This window comes from Crocodylus porosus, unplaced genomic scaffold (assembly GCF_001723895.1).
Source record: "Crocodylus porosus isolate Cpor-Errol unplaced genomic scaffold, CroPor_comp1, whole genome shotgun sequence".
Taxonomy (NCBI): Eukaryota; Metazoa; Chordata; order Crocodylia; family Crocodylidae; genus Crocodylus; species Crocodylus porosus.
The window spans coordinates 129534342-129548379 of NW_017728943.1; positions in this window are offsets into that span (position 1 = coordinate 129534342).

Consider the following 14038-nt stretch of genomic DNA (forward strand, 5'->3'; position numbering starts at 1 on the left):
CCAGTACTCTTTCCTGCCATGGCAGGGGGTCGGACTAGATGATCTGCTCAGGTCCCTTCCGACCCTAGAAACTATGAAACTATGAAAGAAGATTAGGCCCTATATCAGGGGTGGGCAAAAAATTCAGTAAGTAGCCCTCCACCTGAAACAATTGCCCACCCCTGCCCTATATCCACGTGAGGAGTTGTGGAGCTAAATGAAACCTAGTCTCCTCCATCTCACTTTTCCTAGTACAGCTCCACAAGCATAAGGCAATGGCCTGAGGTTCCTTAGGTGGCTCAGCTGGATGCTAAATCAGCATTTGAAGACTATCAGGTCATGCTTAATCCTGAACTTTACCACTTCTTTTTGGCTACAGGGGTGTCTTTATATGTGCTCAAAAATGGAGGATGGAGGGAATGCTTTAATTAGAGCGGCTCTTGAGAGCCGCTCCAATTAAAGTGGCCACAGTGTCTTGTGTATTCAGCATCCTGCACTTCAAAATGGTGGTAAGGGCTTTTTAACTAAAGCTTTTAACTTTTATGATGGTTTGGCCTCTCTGGCAGTTCTTGTTCTATGAAACCAAAGCTATTTATATACTCTCAACAGGAAGATTTCACTATAATTTTTTACTTATTTTCAGATGTTTCCAGCTATGTATTTTTAACATACTTTCCTTTTTAAAGCCTTCATTAAGCTCCTATGTATGATGCTTTTTTATTCAAATATAGCTGTTTTAAATTATAGGTAATTTCCATGGGCTCTCTGAATATGTGCATGAATGACTCTGTATCATTCCTTAGTAATGCAGAAGAATCAGTGATGCCATACTGTTATTAAGATGGAAACCCACTCCACAACAAGACTTTCAGAAATAGAATTATGGAGGGACTTGTTCATGAATAAAAAGTGATCATGTGAGGTCAGTTATTATTGATGACTCATTCTGAGAGCAATGAACACGCCCCTCTCACATCTGTGCAATTTACAACTTTCCCTTGATTTATCTTACAGGGGAGAAGGAAGAAGATATTTATCTATTGCTGCATTCTATTGATGATGTAGGTGGCACATTTTTTTTTCCCCATAGCACGCACGATTCAGTGGATCATTATGTTCATCTAATTTGATCTCCTTTATAACACGGGCCACAGAACCTTTTGAGTCATGTCTGCATAAAGCTCATAGCCTTTTTTTTTTTCAGTTGGACCATCTTTTTTAGAAAGAGATTGGAAGTTAATCAGTCTGGTCTGCCTGTACAAAGTCGTCTGCACCCCAAAATGCTTTTAACACCTATTTCAAAGTATGTGGAGGTGATACAGACTTCAGTCTAAAATAAGATCATTAAAGCAGTTTCTCTTGTGTTTTCCTCTAGATCTTGTAGGTATCATTTGGGGTCAAAGATCTTGCATTTTAACAAGTTAAATAAATGTGGGTCATATTATTAATGATTTGGACAACTGGAATGAGTACACACTTAGCAAATTGCTGGATGACACCAAGTTAGGTGAAGTTGCAGATACTCTGAAGGGTATGGATAGGATCCAGAATGACCAGATACACTAGAAAAATGGTCCACAACCAATCAGATGAAATTCAACAAAGCAAGTACAAAGTCTGGCACTTGGGACAAAATAGTTGCATGCACAAATACAGAATGGGGAATGGCAAGCTAGGCTGCAATATTGTAGAGAAGGACCTAGGGATTACAGTAGCACATAAGCTGAATATGAGCCAACAGTGTATTATTGTTGCAAAAAAAAAGCCAGCAGCATACTGGGTTGTATTAGCAAGAGTCTCTCTCTCTCTCTTGCGGGTAGGTATTGTTTTACCAATCTCATCTCCTTCTATGAACAGGTCTCTTGCCACCTGGACATGGGAGAGAAGGTCCACGTTTTATACCTAGACTTCCAAAAGGCTTCTGATCTAGTATCCCATGATATCCGTGTGGAAAAATTGGAAGATTGTGAGCTTAACTGCTGAACAGTTGAGTGGATATAAAACTGGCTGCATGGTAGGACCCAGAGAGTTCTCATGAATGGATCTGTGTTGTCCTGGTGAGGAGTAGCCAGTGGCATCCCTCAGAGGTCTGTGCTTGGACCAGTGCTTTTCAATATCTTTATCAATGATTTGGACGTAGAGGTGAAAAGCTTGCTGGGAAGTTTGTGGATGACACTAAGTTATGGGGGAGTGTGGTCATGCCAGAGGATAGGTTGCAGATACAGGTGAACCTGGACAGGCTGGAGAGCTGGACGGACTGAAACCAGATGAAGTTCAACACTCAGAAGTGTAAGGTGCTCCATCTGGGGGCAAACAATCCCCAACATACCGACAGGCTCGGTGGTGACAATTTGATTTGCACCATGGCCAAAAGGGACCTGGGGGTAGTGATCATCCATCACATGAACATGAGCCAGCAGTGCGATGTTATGGCCAGCAAGGCAAACAACACACTGGCATGCATTAACTGTTGCATCTCATGCAAAACTAAGGAAGTTATACTCCCTCTGTGTTCTGCACTGGTGAGACCACAGCTGGACTACTGCATTCAGTTCTGGGTGCTGCACTTCAACAAGGATGTGGAAAAACTTGAGAGGGTCCAGAGATGAGCCATCTGTATGATCCGGGACTTGCAAGACAAGCCATATGAGGAGAGGCTGAGGGACTTGGGCCTCTTCAGCCTACAGAAGTGAAGGCTGAGAGGGGACTTGGTAGTGGCTTACCGCTACATCAGGGGAGTACATCAAGAACTTGGTGAACAGCTGCTCACCAGGGCACCCCTGGGGAAGACTAAGAGCAATGGATACAAACTCCTGGAAGGCTGCTTCAGGCTCAATTCCAGGGAAAATTCCTTCACAGTCAGGGTGTCCAGACTGTGGAATAAGCTCCCTCCAGTTGTGGTGCAGTCACTTACCCTAGAAATCTTCAAAAGGAGACTGGACACTCACCTTGCTGGGGTTACTTGACCCCTGTTGTCTTTTCTTGCCTAGCATAGGAGGAATGGACCTGATGATCTACCAGGTCCCTTCCAGCCCCTTGCAATCTGTGAAAATCACAGGAAATGATTTGTCCAATCTAGTCAGCACTGGTGAGGAATACTGTGTCCAGTTAATATGTTGTGAGCTCAGCAACAACACACTGGACACTCCTGGGTTGCACTAACAGTTATTTATAATTGTAATTTTTTGGAATCATATCGAGGACTTAACAGTGGTCCAGGACTTAACAGCGGTCCTCAGTAGACATATGCAGAACTTATACCTGCTCTGCCTCTGACTTGACCCCATCCAGTCCTGTGAAGAGAGAGAAACCAAGAAAGCCTCTGGCTTCTCCTGGCAGAGAAAATAAAGTCCCCAGTGCTGCAAAACTGCTACAAAGAAAACTGAACCCTGCAGTGCTGAACATGAAGGCTTTGGCCTTAAAGGGACAGTCCAAGGAAAACATAATAAGACAAAACACCAGTTGTGGGCCCCACATTTCAAAAAGGATGCGGATAGTTTGGAAAGAGTCTATCATCGGGCAACAAAAATGAGTAGGGGCCTGAGAAGCAAGACTTATGAGGAAAAGTTGAAAGAATTAGGGTTATTTAGTCTGGAGAAGAGAAGACTGAAGATGAAATTTGATAACAGTCTTCAAATACCTGAAAGGAAATTATAGAGAGGATGAAAATAGGTTTTTCTTTGTAGCCACAGGGGACAGCACTAGAAGCAATGGCCTCAAATTGTAGCAGAGGAAATTTAGGTTGGGCATTAGGAAGAACTTTCTGACCATGAGGGTGGTCAAGTATTAGAATAAGCCATCTAGAGAAGTTGTGGAATCTCCATCCCTGTAAATTTTCAAGATGGACCAAGAAGGTTAGCTGGACATTTGGCTATGATGGTTTAATCAGGGATGATCCTGTCTTGAGCTGGACTAGATGACCTCAGAAGGTCCTTTCCTATGAATGTACATTCATGTCTCAAGGATATGAACACATTTTATGCCAGTAAGGAAGTGCAACATATCCCTGTATCTTCAAAAGACTTTATCTGGTGTGTGCAGAATAATGGGAAACAATAGCATACCCAATTGTACAGGAAATTCAAATTAGCCTTTTAAACTGAGAATTAGCGGTCTGAATTTCCCCAAGAAAAATTCCTCCAAAGAAGGATGTTTGTATGTGAATGGGAATTACCAATCTTTTTTTCAGAAATTTGTCCCCAGTCTAAATAAGAAGAGTTTCATAATTTTGTTAGATTGTAAGAAACAGTCAAGTAATTTGGGGGGAAAACCAGAATTCTGCTTTGTAAGCAAAGGTTCAGTGTAATCAGCACCAATACTCAACAGCACTTACTAACTAGCCAGAACAATTCCTGGCAAAGCTAAAAATTTTTATTCCCAAGTAAAACAGACTTTTTGGCAAGAGTCTGCCATTCACACAGAGGCAAAGTTTACTAGTCTGCACATACCCCACTTCTGCACCAACTTAAGTTGCAAAACGCAGTTCACAAACTATTTTCTATAAATTACTATAGGCCTGATCATCCGTTTCATTAATATGGGTGGAGAGAAGCAAAAGTAATTACAGATGGAGATATGCATATGGAAGAGAAAAGCACGCAGAACCTTCATAGCATTCTACCCCTCCAGTGGGCTTTCATTTCTGCTCTACATATGTCCTTTCATTTCTGCTCTATATGCTTGGTATCACATGGAGTAGGCAGGCTGCAGATGTGTAACTATTCCCAACAAACTACTCCTAATAATAGTTTTAAAATGATTTAGGACCTAAAGTATAAAAATAAGGTCTGCTGATCTATTTATGTCACTCTTCCAGAGCGGTACATCAGTCTGACCATTAACCTTATTTTTATGGAAGGGAAGAGTTCCATTTCATAAAACCCTAACATATTCCAGACTCTGCATGGCAAGGAAAGCATTGCACTCCTCAAGAGACTGAAGGGTTTTTTTACTTTTGGCACTGTGCTACAGTTGTTTATTGTTCAAAACTGGGTTGTGGTTTACATCTTATTTTGTAATCTGCATAATCTCCTTAAAGATACCTTTATTTACAAGGCTAGAGTTGTAGAAAAGTTTTTTTTTCCCTATGGCAAAACCAGTTAATTTAAATGAAACTTAGTCTATTAAGATCTAACTAAAAGTTCATGACAAGTTATATAGAAGAAAAGATATACTGGTAGTATACAAGAAGACTTCAATTTTATTGCATGACACATGAATACAGATCTAGGAAAATATTCCATTGTGACCTGTACAATGGTTGCTTAAAAGTTCAACATCAGAAATGTAGGTACAGTACCTAAGACTTTATTCTAGTATGTGCTTGTCTGTCTCAGGGAATAGTGATCAAATGATTCTAAAAGACCAGTTCACAGCTGTGCTTTCCAAGTTGCTCCTTAGTTCCTTCCTCCATTTAATTTCCCCCATTTTTACTGTTACACAGATTCAAAATAGATAGAAGGGAGACACTAGGTGGGTGGTTAATTCTCAAGAACATTGTCATGAACTTATGACAACATGAGAAATAAATGCAAAGGGTCTTATGGTCATATGAGGCCAGACACAGATATTTCCTCTATAAACTGATTCTGAACAAATCATCATTAGTGACACTGAGAAGAACGTCACAACAAGATTTTTATGTTCATCGCTGGTGTACCATCCTCATATGTTCCCATGAGTGTGTGTGCCCATGACAATATGAAATGGACCAGACCTCATGGTAAAAGGGGAAACAGAAAATTACTGTTAGAGCTATTTGGGTCTGTAGCTCCATGTTTGGAAAAATAATTTCTCAGATTCCCCAGTGACACTATTCCATTTTGAGGGTCTCACCAACAGGTTTTCTGGCCCTCCCTCATAAGTCCTTTGACCCCTTTTGATGTTGCTCTGGTAGAGAGCACCAATGCAGTACAATATTTACATCTTTATCTAAACTTCTTTTTCTTCTACACTCATTCCCCTCAACTTTTGTATGGGCCATGTTTTGTAATGAATGCTAGGATTATTTTAGGATAACATAATTTATGTACATAATTATTAATTATGGTACATATCTTTTGCTCTTGGTAGCAGCAAGGACCAAAGGCAGGAGAATCCTTTCTGACAGAGAGGCCTAAGGAAGAGTACTGTAATACCCAAAAGTTTGCCTTTTTGTGTCTATATCAACCATACAGTTTGTCCAATAAAAGATATCATCCACAAGAATTCTTACCAATACTAACAGTATTATTATTAATAAATCTTCTCAATATGGATGTGTGAACAAATTCAGATACAATAAGAATTCTACACAAAACCTTTGTCCAAAACTCAACCCAGATGATTTATTTTGCAGGTCATAAAACAGCAGTTGACTTATTATATCATTCTGTAGTATAGTAGTTCTATTTTATATCCCCTAACTCAGAATGGAAGCCAAAATGCTGAAATATACTGAAAAAATACCTTGCTTTTCTGCCCAGAAGCAGAAAGAAAGGTGAAAGTTTCAAGGAGATTTTCAATTTGCTTTTTCAACTCCGGGAGGCCTGGGTAATGAGCATCTAAAGCAGGGGTGGGCAATTATTTTGGGCAGAGGGCCGCTTACTGAGTTTTGGCAAGCCACCAAGGGCCATGTGACAGGTAGTCAGGGGCAGATAAATATTAATTTTCTAAATTTTTTAGGGGCCCTGCGGGCCAGATACAATGGCCTGGTGGGCCACATTTTGCCCACCCCTGATCTAAAGCAATGGTTCGTAACCATTTTAGACTCAAAGCACCCTGATTATATTCAAGGCACACCCCCGTAATTTTTGTGAATTGAGTGGCACTCCATTTTAAAAAACTTATTTTTTTACAGTGTTTATTTACCCCCTTGCAGAGGAGATGGGCCATGGAGGCAGAGGAGGAAAGAGCCAGAGCCTGTACTATCTGCTTCTCTCCTCACACCTGGCTTATCTCCTCATGCTTTATGGTATGTTTCAAAGGATCTTGAGGCACTCCTGGGTGTCACTTCAGCCTGGTTTGAGAATCACTGATCTCAGGGAATGTAGATCTAGGTAAATTTAATAAAAATGCCAAAGGGTCAAAAGGGAAGCTAGTTTGAATGATTCCTTATGAATGAGCTCTTCCCTTGCTTTTTAGCCTGAACTGATATCTGTTGGATCTTCACTCATCTGTGTTATTAGAACCCACATATTTTTCTGTAGTATACAAAAATAGCATGTGCATTTTTGCTATTAAAATAATTACTACTATAACAACTACTACTACAGTAATTATTATAACTGAACTGGGCCCCCAGATCTCCATCACTGCTTCTGAGTAAGCCACCACCCAGAAAAAAAATCACAAGAAAATATCACTTTCTGAGTTTCATGTGGGTCTACTAGCATTGTGATCAGCTATGAACGTGATTCAGAGCTAGCATGCTGATACAGCTGTAATCTGATTCATTTGAGTGTGATGGAAAGTTAAGTGGGGTGACAAAGCTTCAGATTTTTCTTGTGATGCTCCCTGATCATCAGTATTTGTCTCACTAAGCACATTACAACCTGTTCATTAAGGACCACAATGACCAAACTGCAGTAGCCAGGAGTAAGTGATGGTGTGGAGCCAAGGCACCCTACCCATCAGAAAGAATGCCTCTATTAGCAGTAGTAATAGCAGTATTGCAGAAGTTCACTCAGAGATCCAGTTGTGAACTACGGACCCATTATCTGAAGCAGCATACACTTCTAGTGACACAGTCGCAGTATGCTCTTATGTTGTGGGATGTTCTTCTGTGGGCTGGTGGGCAGGAATAGGGTCAAAGTCAGGCCTTCTCCTCCTCTCTAGAGTTGAAGTAGATTTTCCACTCCACATAGCACAGACACTGCTCTGATGGCTGGCTTTTCTGTACACTGTATAAGGAGGAAGGTTTCTTGGGCTTTCCCTGTTCTTGTGCACCTCTGGAGGGGCCAGATACTGTCTGGCCTGATTAAAGCTGGGATCAACGCATTCATCCCACATGAACAATATGAGTAGCTCTTTATACAGTAAGTGACATAGCAGGAGATTCCATTTACTTAAAGTTTATCCAAAACAGCTGTTACTGCATAATTCAAAATGGGAAACCTAAACCTCCAGAGAAAGTTTCCTGGAACCTCACTGAAGGCCATCCCAAGCAGAATTAGTAACCGCCTCTTCTACTGAAGTAGCAATTGCCTCTTCTGTAAACTTCTAATGAAGCATTGTAAATAATTTAAACTATTCTCATGAATTTCATCAGCAAGCAGTTCTGCTCTAGCCTTTTACGAGTTTAATAGATGAATCCCACAGCTACAAGAAAATCCCCAGACTGAATGTTTAGCAGTGTGGAATGCTGTTGTAGCCATGATGGACTAAGAAATATGCAAAAAGCAGAGGATATTTTTGGTGATATCTTTTATTGGCCCAGTTGTATAATTGGGAAAGATGTTAGACAAGCTTTTGGGCATAAAAAGCCCTTCTGAAATATTGCCCTTCTGAAGGGCACTTTGTGCCCAAAAGCTTTTCTATCATCTTTGCCAACTATGCAGTTGGTCCAATAAAATACATCAACCATCAAAAGAACTTTTTTTATTGCAATAGGGCATAAGCATCAAAGGGCCTTGTCTGCGCTTAGCTTCCCACCAAATTCAGCATTTTTGGTGTTACCAGCATTGGAATGGGACAGGTCATCACTACTTTAAATCCTGTCAGCTGTTGTTTGGAGTAGACTGGCAAAGTAAATCCCAGAGAAATAAGTTAAACACAGCCTTAACCTTAGCTCTAAATGAAGGGTCAAAGTACATTATGAAGACTGCAAGTGCACTTCTCCTTAGAAGACCTTGTTTTTTATTTCTTATAATTTTGTCAGTCTTTAACCATCTGGGCTGTCATTTTCCATGCTGGATGTCTGCTTCACTCTGTGACTTTAAAAAATTACTTCTGGGAAAATCCCAGCTACAACATTTCATCCAAGTCTAAGAATGGAGCTGAGAGAAAATTCAATTAATTGCTTATGTAAAAAATATTCTGGAAACTTGTCCTTTGCACCACTCTGCTGTCCTTAGACTGAGGTATTGAAATTTGGCAGTTGGGTGGCATGTGTATCTGGGATGTGCCTTTTTCCCCTGTCCCCCATGAAAGTGCCTACTTTAGCTAATTTACAAGTCTAAGAAAAATTGCAATTTGTACAGGCTCAGTAGAAACCTCCAGAGATTCCTTCCTCACTAAGCATGCTTGAGCTTCCTGCAGTTCCTATTGCTAACCAGAGTACATATCAGAACATTCATCATGACAAAGGGACTGATCACGCTTTACCCCCTCACATCTGCAGCTGGCTGAATTAGTTTTAGTGAGTAGCTTATTTGCCAAATATATGGTTTCAATCAAATGGAAACAATTCCAAATTCATGTTGAATTTTCTACACATGCAAATAATCTTTGATCAGTTTACTCTTGAGTAAAGTACTCCAGAATAAACTCTCCTGGGCACATGTCTACACGTGCAGGGACACGGGAGCAGATTTGCTACTCCTAGCAGTAGACTGTACCCACTACCTGAAGTCCTGCAACAGGCCCCTGCAGCAGCTGGGGGAACTCTAGGTTCCCCCTGGATGCTAACAAAGGGGCCAGGACATTGCTCCCTGCCCCAAGAGCTGCCTACTGTGGGGATGGGGTGGGTCACTGGAGCCTGGGCAGGGACAATGTCCCCCTGCCCCAGCAGCAGGGAGCTCTTAGCTCCCCCAGTTGCAGGACTGGGAACAATGTCCTGTCCCCTGCTGCTTGTCTGACGAGGACCACATTTGCTCCCAGTCAGGTGTCTACATGTTCATTACTGTGCAGTAAGTAATCTTGAGTAAATTTGCTACTGCATTTGCAGGTAGCAAATTTACTCATGATTAGAGCTAATTACTGCACAGTACATGTCTGCACATATAGAATCAGATGCTTACTGCATAGCAATTAGCTAAAGTGCACAGTAAAGCATGTTGTGTAGACATGCCTAGCTTCATCCAGAAATATTATGGGAACTAGATTTACAAAAGTAAGAAGAAGGAGGAAGAAGAAAATGAGGTGACAGTGATGCTACCCTTATACTCAGTAACCCACTGGTTTGGGTACTCATTATAGAATGTGAAAGACCCAGGTCTAATTCATTTCTTTGCATGAGGCAATTAAAATCCAGACCCCCTTCTCTTCGATAAATGTTCTAGCTTCTAATTTATAGGTAGTCTGGACCAGAGTTCTTTCAATCTCTTCTACTGAAGCTATTCCACTTTGCAAAACTGAATAGTCATTGTTCTAGAGAGAGCAAGCATGAAAGTGAGATTGACTTCATAGTCTTGTGGCTAGGCACTCACCTAAAAGGGGAAACTAAGGGTTTATTGTTTGTTCTAAAGAACATTTAGGTATTTTTTACACAAGTAGAAGTGTTGATAAGAGACTGAGAATACTCTTCCATCTGGCAACAAGGACATTCTCCTAGGAGGTGGGAATATGAGTTCAGATCTTTACAGTCAGAGAAGGGAATCTCACATATCCTCCATAAATGCACAGCACCTCCAACACCAGGTTTTCTATTGTGTGAGCAGCACCTAAGCCTTGTCCTTCATTTCCATTGCCTTTTCTTTGTTAATGCCTTAAATGGAGACAAAATGTTTTAGTCCTAGAACCAAGGAAACATTTCATTCCACCTGAAGTGAACAACTTGGGCTTTTTTTTTTTAAAGACCATACAAAATGTTGTTTCTCTTTAGACTACACCAGTATTTTGTTTGTTTGCTTTATATTTCAGTTATTCCACTGAACCAAAATGAAAATTATGTGTACCGCTCTAATCACATGCCCATAGAGTGAGTGACTGAGAGACACTGCCTCTACAGAAGGATTGAACATGATTGCGTTAGCCCAGGGTTTCTGGGCCGAAGTTAAACTTAGTGATCCCAGTTGCTTCAGGACAATGCAAGGTACTGGAAAAGTGGTGGAACCGAAAGGAGGGAACTCATATCCTCTCCTGTGCCCTCCGTGACCCATCTGCTGGCATCCAGGAAGCATGAAGGAAGGAAGCATCTTATTTGAATGTAAGCATACCAGCAGGGAGAGCCAGAAGCAGATTGAAATGAGAAGTTTGATAAAAAGGGGAATTGGAAGGGGGAGAGAAAATGTGACTAAGTCTGACTGTGCAATGCTCCTGTAACTGGATAGGCAAGGAAACTGGGAGTGGAAACCCGAGGAGGATGGTATTGACTGAGGAAAAAAATTTTGGGACTGATTCAGCAAGGTGACTTGGACTTGGGAAGCAGTGAAGGAAATGGACAGAACCAGGAGTTGTTTGTCTGAAATTAGGCCCTGGAGTAGATAAAGACTGGACAAGGAAAAGAAAACAGTTGAGAGGAATGGGATGGGAGTATGGGAGACATATTTGACAAGGAACTGAGATGTAAGAGTTGAACTGGGACTGGATGGACAATGGGACTGGTACAACAACTTTAAAAAGTGTAAGACTGGGCAAGGTGTTGGGGGCTGGAAAATAAACCCAAGGAGTGAGACAATGACTTGGAGTAAATGAGGAAAAAAAGAGAGACTGGAGACAAGAAGCTAGTACTGAAGTTTTGGAGGAGCTAGGAGTGGGACAGGGGTTGAGGAAAGGCGGGGACAGTCAGTGCAAGGAGGCTGAGATGGAGACAAGAAAACTGAGTAGAGACTGGTGTGAGAAGTGACTCATATGAGGGATAAGGAAGAAGCTGGAGTGGAATAGATTGGGAAGGACAGGATCACATGGGGGGAATGGGCAGAAACAGCCCGTGCCCTCTAAAAAACTCACAAGCTGAAGTGATACCCAATTCCTGACAGTCACCATTCCTCTGTTGTCAGCAAATATCAGTAAAACACACTGGCAAGGAGTGCATCTCACAGATGAGGACAGCCTGCTACTGCTGCCAATTACCCAGTAGCTCAAATAACACAGATGTGGCCATCAGATTAAGGAATCCATTCCTATTAATGAGCCACAAGGAGACCTGGTGTAATATAATTCATAGATTCATAGATTGTAAGGCTGGAAGGGACCTCAGAAGATCATTGGGTCCAGCCCCTTGCACAAGCAGAAAGACAACTGTGGTCAGGTGATCCCAGCAAGGTCACTGCCCAGTCTCCTCTTGAAAATTTCCAGGGTAGGCAATTGCACCACCTCTGGAGGGAGCTTATTTCAGTCTGGACACCCTAACTGTGAAGAAGTTTTTCCTAATGTTGAGCCTGAATTGATCTTCCAGGAGTTTTTGGCCATTACTCCTAGTTTTCCCCTTGGGTGCCCTAGTGAACAGTTGTTCACTGAGCCCTTGATGTACTCCCCTAGTGCAATGGTAAGCTGCTACCAGGTCCCCTTTCAGCCTTTGGCAGCAGGGGTCTTTGGTGGTGTTCATCAGTGGGGGCTTCTCTTGTGCCACAGCAAAGAGAAACAGAAGTGGTTGGAGCACTTTTCCCTCCCCTGCCTTGGCAGGGAAAAGTGACAGTGGCCAGTCCTAGGGTTCCTCGTCCCCCTTCTCTGACCTGAACTGGGTCATTCTGACTCAAAGCCTGAAAAGGCTGCTGACTGCTTTCTTAAACCAAACTTTTCACAAGTGGTGTCTTCTTTATTTTCTGGTGCTTGACTTGAATCCCTGGGGTCTGTGGTGAGTACTCACAGCTGTGGCTGAAGTTAAAGGGAGCCGTGCTTTGAAGGTACAAAATACAAACACAATGCTCAATTGTCACAGCCTAGACATTGGAGGCACAGAATTAATGGCATCTGTCTTCAGGTGTGGTGGTTACCCTGGTATGTGACACAACCCTGGCAGGACTGAGGGTTGTTGATCCGTGAACATAGGGTATTAAGGAGAAAGAGAGAGAAAGCAAGCTTGTGACTGACAGAGTTAAATCTCTCGTGATGACAAACCTGAAAAAATTATATGAGCTCTATTAAATATTTTACAAAAAATGTAGGTTATATCATTGAGAAATTTAATAAAAGTAGAATTACATATTTATAGAATCAGAAAATTAAGGCTGGAAGGGACCTCAGGAGGTCATCGTGTCCAACCCCCTGCTCAAAGAAGGACCATCCCCAACTAGATCATTCTAGCCAAGGCTTTGTCAGCTCAGGTCTTAGAAACCTCCAAGGATGGAGATTGCCATAACCGCTCTGGGTAACCTGTTCCAGCGCTTCACTACCCTCCGAGTGAAAAAGCTTTTCCACATATCTAACCTAAACATCCCCTGCTGCAACTTGAGACCATTGCTCCTTGTTCTATTATCTGCCCCCACCAAGAACAGTCCAGCTACTTCTACTTTGTGACCACTCTTCAGGTACTTGAAGGTAGTTATTAAATCCCCCCCAAGTCTTCTCTTTTTCAGACTAAGCCCAGTTCCTCAGAAGTCATGTTCCTCAGCCCTCTAACCATTTTTGCTGCCCTCTGCTGGACTCTCTCCAATTTGTCCACATCCTTTCTGTATTGGGGGCCCAAAACTGGTCACAGTACTCCAGATGTGGCCTCACCAGTGCTGAATAGAGGGGAATAATCACTTTCCTCAATCTGGTGGCAATACTCTTAATGCAGCCCAGTTTGCTATTAGCTACCTTCACAACAAAGGCACACTACACGGATGGTTTATCTTGAGCTTACTGTCCACTATCTTACTGCCATGCTGAGTGACTGTTCCTAATAAGTGATCACCTTCTTCTCCTCCAAGTGCTTAGAAATGGATTGCTTGAGGACCTGCTTCATGATTTTTCTGGGAACTGAGATGAGGCTGACCAGTCTGTAGTTCCTTGGATCCTCCTTTTTTGCTTTCTTAAAAATGGGGACTATATTTGCCCTCTCCCAGTCAGGCAGAACCCCACTTGACCGCTACTAGTTCTCAAAAATGACAACCAGTGGCTCTGTTATTCCTTACGAACCGCTCTTCCGATCTATGATTTTTCTGGGAACTGAGATGAGGCTGACCAGTCTGTAGTTCCTTGGATCCTCCTTTTTTGCTTTCTTAAAAATGGGGACTATATTTGCCCCTTTCCAATCATTTGGAACCTCTCTCAATCA